This window comes from Rhopalosiphum maidis, chromosome 3, assembly GCF_003676215.2.
Source record: "Rhopalosiphum maidis isolate BTI-1 chromosome 3, ASM367621v3, whole genome shotgun sequence".
NCBI lineage: Eukaryota > Metazoa > Arthropoda > Insecta > Hemiptera > Aphididae > Rhopalosiphum > Rhopalosiphum maidis.
The window spans coordinates 71,478,588-71,486,587 of record NC_040879.1 but is presented as its reverse complement, the minus strand read 5'-3'; the positions used below and the strand labels follow the sequence as shown (position 1 = coordinate 71,486,587).

General features: G+C 25.9%; 1 long non-coding RNA gene across 1 annotated transcript; it reads left to right on the top strand.

Annotated features, from left to right (window-relative positions):
- The first annotated feature begins 3,346 nt into the window (after positions 1–3,346).
- On the top strand, positions 3,347–4,038 carry LOC113559181. Its single transcript, XR_003405889.1, has 3 exons — positions 3,347–3,468; positions 3,561–3,727; positions 3,863–4,038. It is a non-coding gene; the product is annotated as an uncharacterized LOC113559181 (long non-coding RNA).
- The last annotated feature ends 3,962 nt before the right edge of the window (positions 4,039–8,000 follow it).

The window sequence follows — 8,000 nt, the reverse complement described above, 5'->3', positions numbered from 1 at the left end:
TAAAATGTCATAAAATAGTAGGGCTACTTTTTTTTTATGAAGTTTAATGTTAAAATTATTATTTTTTATTTAATCATTAGTGAGTTATAGATGCTCAATGTTGAATACTTTGAGATTTTTAGGTTTCCTACAGGTTATAGGTTATTACAGCTGTGGAGCGTTGGTAACTATAGGTAAAAAGTTAATCACTACATCAATATTCAATAACAATTTTATTACATATGAGATATGAAATAAATGAAATGAATGATGTGAATAATTATGCAAATCATTTTCAACAAGACCAGTTATTAATTCTGTTTAAAAAGATTTCAATTTTAATAAATTAATATAAATAAATTAAAAAATATAGTACTCAAAATAAATATAAAATAAACATCTTACATAAATTATTTTTGTTTAATAATTGGAAACGATAAGTTTTGTATCCAGTATGGTTTGATAATTGCACAGAATTTATAGCATCCACCTCACAACACATAACTTGTGATAAAAGTACAATAATTAATTCTAATATTCTGTATGTAAATTGAAATTGTTCATTACCTATAATGGAAACGCAGTACATTTATTACCAACATATCCACTAACAACATGGTTTGGTATGAAAAGCACTCTTTTATTAGATTCCATACCTAATAGTTCAAAAACAGTCGTCTAAATAAAAGAGATTTAATTATAAAAAACCCAACAATTTATAAAATTTACATAATATTTTATAATACAAAGTATGTAGAAATCAAAGAGTAGTTTTAGATGATAAAAATAAAGTAGGTAATCAAATCATACTAAATAGATATTAAACATACATTTTGTAACGTCACAGAATGTTATTGTTTATGAAAACAATGTTTAGTTTAAATCGTTTAAACGTATACACCTACTCGAAATCAGTTCAATTCAGTTTGATGTTTGAGTTGGATCTTTAATCAAAAAAATGTCAAATTACAGTAAACACTCTTTACAACGAAAAACTCTATACAACGTAAACATTACATAATAATGGTTGGTTTGCTTTATAACCCATTAGTCAATTCATTCTCAATAACATATAGTCACTCTCAATAACAAAACAATATTTTATGTTTCATAAGACAATTTAATTGTTATTGTATTATACATTATAAAAGTAATCGGCAAAAATGCCGAAATTTACAATAACGATTACATTCCTTCATTATTTACTTTTAACATCGCAATAATAGATACCATTATTATCGATATCGAATATATTCATTTTATTATCGATGTAATTTCAAACAAAAATTTTGTTTTTTTTTAAACACTCTCTATTACAAAAACTTTCTTTAACGAAAGAAATCTCTTGGTCACTTCAGATTCGTTAAAAAGAGTTTTTATTGTAATTGCAAACGATTTGTAAACGCAATCGCAATGCTCGAATTTGATTGTACTGATATGAACATATTAAACATAACTGATAATCATGGATCTTAGTCCGTGCTGAAAATCAACAATAATCACTAGTCCTTTGGCGAAGCGGGGAAGCATCGGTATTCAGGCTGCCGACCGTTATTGCCGTAAATTTCTTTAGGAATAAAAATAATAACATAATTTCAATTTTTGATGTGGTTCCGTCGTTTAATTGTAGAATGATGATCATGGTAGTACAAGTACACCGCACATGCGCACAAGTACTATGGGATTGTACAATCCTTAGATCGTATACAAGTATAGCATATGGTCATAAGGTACAATCGTTGTAACCATGAACATTAGAATTCCCTATGCTGCTAAACTAAATCACTGCGATGGGAGGGGGGTGAGGGTTTGCGATACTATCGCATAAGACGAGCCGAGCCGTTCACGCATAGGAAAGAGATTAAAATATACTGCAAGGAGAAAAAATATTAAAATATTTGTTCAAAACTAAAATTGGACTTTTGGAAGTATATTTTATTTCTTCTAATTATTGGTCTAAATGCACAAAAAAACGATCCGCTTTCAACAGCATTATTATATTTAAATTTGTGTATGGCAATTTGACCATTCTGATAATGATATATATAAATATGCATTTGATTATCAGTCAGATTGGGGTACACCCAATAATTATTTTATCATGTAATGATGTAAGTACCTTAGAGCTTAGATCATATACAATGGACGAAGCCATTCTCACATCGGCCGTATAAACAATTTGAAGCAAATAATAAAACACCGAGACTCTGACATTGACGAGTGATGTGCGTATGCGCGAGGCTAACCGTCGCATATTTAGTATGCGCACATCGAACATCAATGTCAGAGATTCGTCGCTTATATGTGCACCATAAGTATGGCTCCATCCATAGTATATGATCTATGGTAAGTACCTACATAGCGTCCGCCATAGACCTTATACCAATAGGTATTTATAAGTATTTATTTTGATTTTTTATAGTTCTGTTATCGGATTAAGTATACTTAATAATTACCTAGGTTTTGTTAATCCTTAACGACGGATTAATTGTCCGTACAACAGTACCATAGAAGTGCGGGATAATAAAGGTATTCAACATGACGGAAAGTGAGTAACAAAGACTGTTCACAACATCTGTAACGAAATTGGATGGACCCGGTCTTATAGAACAGGTAGATTATTTAATTATTAAACTGACATAGGTTAGGTTTAGATCTTCATAATAATTTGGCTAATTTAACTTAATTAAATAATAATAAAAAAAATTGTATATTATTCACAAACATTAAATATTGGTTTTTATCTGTAATTTCATAATAATAAAGTAGGAAGTAGGTACTTATTATTAATAGGGTTTAGTACTTATTAATTCATTATTTCTCGTACAAATAGTCAAAAAACAAAAAAATAAAAATAAATATATCACCGCTTCTCTCGGGATTTAAAATATAATTATTTAAATTATTTTACTATTAAGAACAATTCTTAATTGTCATTAAACTATCATATTATAATTTTTATTTTAGCTACAGAGCTAAATTAGCTGGAATCAAAGAAATTATAAATCTCGCACCAGTGTTTACAGTTATTAATAGTGATCTTACAAAAAAAGGTTTAGCTATACAATAATTTATAATTATGCCTATGGGTAATGAAATAAAATATTAAATATTAGCTGAATTCCCATGTATAGTTTGGAAAAAAATTGTACTATATCCATTTATTTTCTTTGTTAGTTAAAAATGTAAACTTTTTTTAAATACAATAAACAAAACAATATTCAACTTTGAGTTTTTGTATTTAATTTAATTTAAAAAATGTTTATAAATAGGAGCAAGTTCTTTCGAAGAAGCTTTTAAATATAGACCTAAGCATATAATCAATAAAAGTTTTGGACTGCACACTATATATATTGCTGAAAACGGTGCTTTCATTGTTAATAAGTCAATCAAAGAAAATTTGTGCTTAATGATTACAGCTATTGAAATGGCTGGATACAATGGAAAAGTTGTAATAAGAATCAATATTGCAGCATCTGATTTCTATGTGTAAAGAAATTAATTTTGTTTAATTTTTTTTTTTTTTATTTAATTATATACAATTATATATAAGTAGATATATATAATTATAATATTTGCAGTAATGAAAAATACGAAGTCATGCAATAATGTCAAAGTCAAATCACTTCAACTGAAAATGTAATAAACTTTTGTCAAGAACTCATTGAAAAATGTCCAATAGTTCTGATAGAAGATCTATTTCACCAGGACCATTAGATACATGCTTACAGAAGTTACTAGCATTCAGGTTAATATGTTTTTTGTATTTAAAAAAATCAGACCTTAATTATTAATCACAATGACAGAATGGTTATCATAGTGTACAAATTAGATGTAATAATAAAAAAAAAAATGTTAAACTGTTTTATATTATTGTTTTTAGACCAAGGATATTTGACTTAAACATAATGGTGCAAAAGCAAACATGATCCTCCCAAAGAGACTGGACAAAGTACACCTTAAGCGCCGCATCAAGAATACTACAGAAATTGAATTGGTATCTTGTATTTAATTTATTAATACCCTAAAATTATATTTTAAAATCTACAATGTCAAAGAAAACCGAGGTACTCACTTCTAATTTAATAAGAATTTATTAAAATATACATTTTTATTAATAATTAGATATTAAATTATTAACCTCAATTAAAAACATAAATAAATATATAAATGATTATTTAATTTGCTAATTTTATACAACAAAGAATAGATTATAAATTAACTGTTGAGGTTGACTAATACATTTTTTTTTTTTAATATTATTAATATTTATATTTATATTAAAAATAATTAACTTAAAATAAATACATAAACTGTATTAAACATATTTATTTCTAAATGATAGGAAATGTAGGGGCTTATAATATTATGTAAGTAAATAATATTAAAATAATAATCTACTAGCATAATATACAATAGATTCCTAATTTTTAAGTAATCATAAAATAAATTAAGTAACATAATGTTTTAATTTAAACAATAACTTAAGAACCACATTTTTTTTAGCGTAAGCTGTAGTAGTGAATAATACATAATTTGTATTAAACATATTTATTTCTAATTGATAGGAAATAGAGGGACCAATAATATTATGTAAGTAAATATTATAAATAGTTATAAAATAGTAATATACTATAGATTCCTTAAATATATTAATTTTAAGCAATATTAATCATATAATAAATTAAGTAATGTAATGTTTTAATTTAAGCAATAACTTATGAATCACATATTTTTTTTTTTTTTTGGCGAAAGCTGTATTAGTGAATATTACATAATCTGTAACTATTAATAATATTTATTTCTAATTGATAGGATATATATATATATCAATGTCACCTGGTTCATTTTTAAAATAATGTTAAAATTTAAAATTAACCACTATTGATTAAAATTTTATTTATGTATAATTTAAGCATACTATACTACACGATACGTAATTCTAAAATATTTACATACTTATATAGATTCTAAATTTAACTTAAGATAATATCATAACAACTAAGGGTTGATCAACCAAAAACAACAAAATGGGTAATATGCAGAATAACCACACTTTGGGTGAGCAGAAGTATCGTTTTTGAGATCAATAATTCATATTATTTACGATAATTTTGCTTAGAGTTTGAGTAAAATAATATTTATGAAACATATAAATCTACTTCAAATCTAATAATTTTAACATAGGCTTATGATTAAAATAGATTCATGTGTATAATGAAAAAACAATTCTATTATATTAATATCAAATTTTGAAATTCTCCTTACATAAAATACAGAGATAAAGCTACTAGAAACATTTAAGAACAATGCATTATTAAATGTGCTTTCTGTAACCAGTTGTAATCCAATTTTTAGAAATTGTGCTACTCAATTTAATTTGCCAATTATGTGCCACTCTCCCGACTTGAATTAATGGTGTTTTATAAAAATAAGCCACAGAATTCAAGTAATAGATTGAATTATATTTATTTAAATCTTTTATCTTACCTATTATGATATTGTCCCATGCTCCTTTAAAAACAATAAAATATTTACAAAAAATAAGTGATTAATATTAAAACGTTTTTTTACAACACTCCCCCTCTGCCATCAAAATACAAGAGAAACTGATAATTTTATAAACTCCTAGAGTAGCAAACATCAATGGTTCTGTTTTAGAATCACTGTAAGAGACCATTTAAAATCTAATTTTAAAATAATATGCATTAAAAGCTAAAAGCCGAACTTATTATTTAAAATTAACTACTATTGATTAAATATTTATATAGGTATAACTTAAGCAAAATGATTAATCATACTATACTACACAATAAATGAATAAAAAACATTTACATACTGATATAACTTCTAAATTTAACTTAAGAAATTATCATAACAACTTAGGGCTGATCAACTGAAAACAACAAAGTGGGTAATTTGCAGGAAAACCACACTTTGGCTAAGCAGTTGTATCGATAAGACAGTGAACCAGTGGCATGGTGAGGGGGTTTTCCAGGGTCCTCGGGCCCTATTGGGTTTAATTTGGTTGGGTTGGTGGGTGGGTGGGTAGGTATATACTATATAGCCTATAGTTATAGGTACCTAGGTAAAGTATAGGCGTGAAATAAATTAAATACCATCCATGGCATTTAAATTTAAGTGTTAATATTAATTATATATGGGTTGGTATTGTGTATTTCGTCTCGGGTCAAATAGTAGTTCGCCACGCCACTGACTTCGGCGTGATGAGGGGGTTTTCCAGGGGCCTTGGCCCCTGTTGGGTTTAATTTAGGTGGTTTGGTGGGTGGGTGGGTAGGTATATACTATATAGCCTATAGTTATAGGTACCTAGGTAAAGTATAGGCGTGAAATAAATTAAATACCATCCATGGCATTTAAATTTAAGTGTTAATATTAATTGTATATGGGTTGGTATTGTGTATTTCGTCTTGGGTCAAATAGTAGTTCGCCACGTCACTGAAATAAACAATAATTCCATTATAAAACTCTTAAGTTAAATATTATATGTTTATATTTACGTTAAATTTGGTGATTCATAGCAGAGGCTTAATAAACTATAATGTAGATTTGTATCTACGTACATTATGAAAAAAAAAATTTATTGTGTGGTAATTCTTATTATTATTATTTTGTATCATACTGATTGTATTACCTATATATTGTTTACTTATTATTTTTATTTGATTGTTTTATTATTTTACATCAAATTACTATACTTGTATTATGTTTTATTGAATATTGTCACAATAACTACAAACTTTGTTCGAGACGAACAAAATGTCAGAATTAACCGGACTGTGGTGATTCTGAATATTATTATTATTATTATTATTATTATTATTATTATTATTATGTTGTATATTTTGTGTTATCGCCATGCGTTGTGCAGACCATGACGACATTTTTTACAATACAATTTATTATTATTATATTTTCTTGTGTACGTTGTCGGCGAGTGTCGACAACAGAGACTTATTAATTATTTTATATTTTTTAATAGTCTAATCCGTCTGCACTGTTCATTAAGTTGAGTGCACGGAATTAGTATGAAATATAGATACACTGTTATAGTTCAATATGGTTATTGTTTTTTATTTCTTTTTTTTATTAAATCAACGTTCTGACAAAATCGAATGATGAAGGTAACCACTCTCCTATCAATTGTATAATTATGAAATTTTTGTATCGGTGTACCATACAGTTATAATTCTACTAGAACAATTTGAGATCATTGCATTGTTAAATATGCTTTATGGATTCTGTAGACAGTTGTATTGTTGTAATTGATTTTTTAGAATATTTTTACACAATTTAATTTATTTTATTTTATTTATACACATTAATATTCCTTTCATAAATAATATTTAATATACATCAATATTGCTCTTAAATGGTGTAATAATTAAATATAACCATTACATTTATCTATGTAACCTTTTTAACATATTTATTAGTATAGCTGAAATCTGTACTTAACATTGTCAATAGTTGTTATTTGTCATTTATACATACATATTTAAAAAAATATTTAATGGTAAAAATTTAAAATAATTGTAATTTGTCGTATATGTATATTATATGTGTATTTAAAAAAATGTTAAATAAATTATTTAAATTTTTTCCCTTTAACATTTTTTAAATAATGTAGGTACAAATGACAATGTTAAATGCTGATAGCAGTTATACTTTTAGATATGTCAATGAAATGTTACATAGATAAATGTTGTAATGATTATATTTAATTATGTAAATCATAATAAATTAACAAATAATGTATTTAGTTGATACGGGACTCTTTTTTCCGATTACCCTTCAACTATAACACCGAAATCATACATTTTAGTATATTATGTTTAATATTTAATTAAAATGTAACAATTTAAGTGCGTATAGGACTCTGTAAGTGAGACTGTGACTGCTGCTGTCTGTCATCCACGACGTCGTTAGTTTCTATTTTAATTTTTTTTTGTGTCTAGTTAAAGAAATTAGTTATCTTCTATGTTCTTTTATTTTATTGC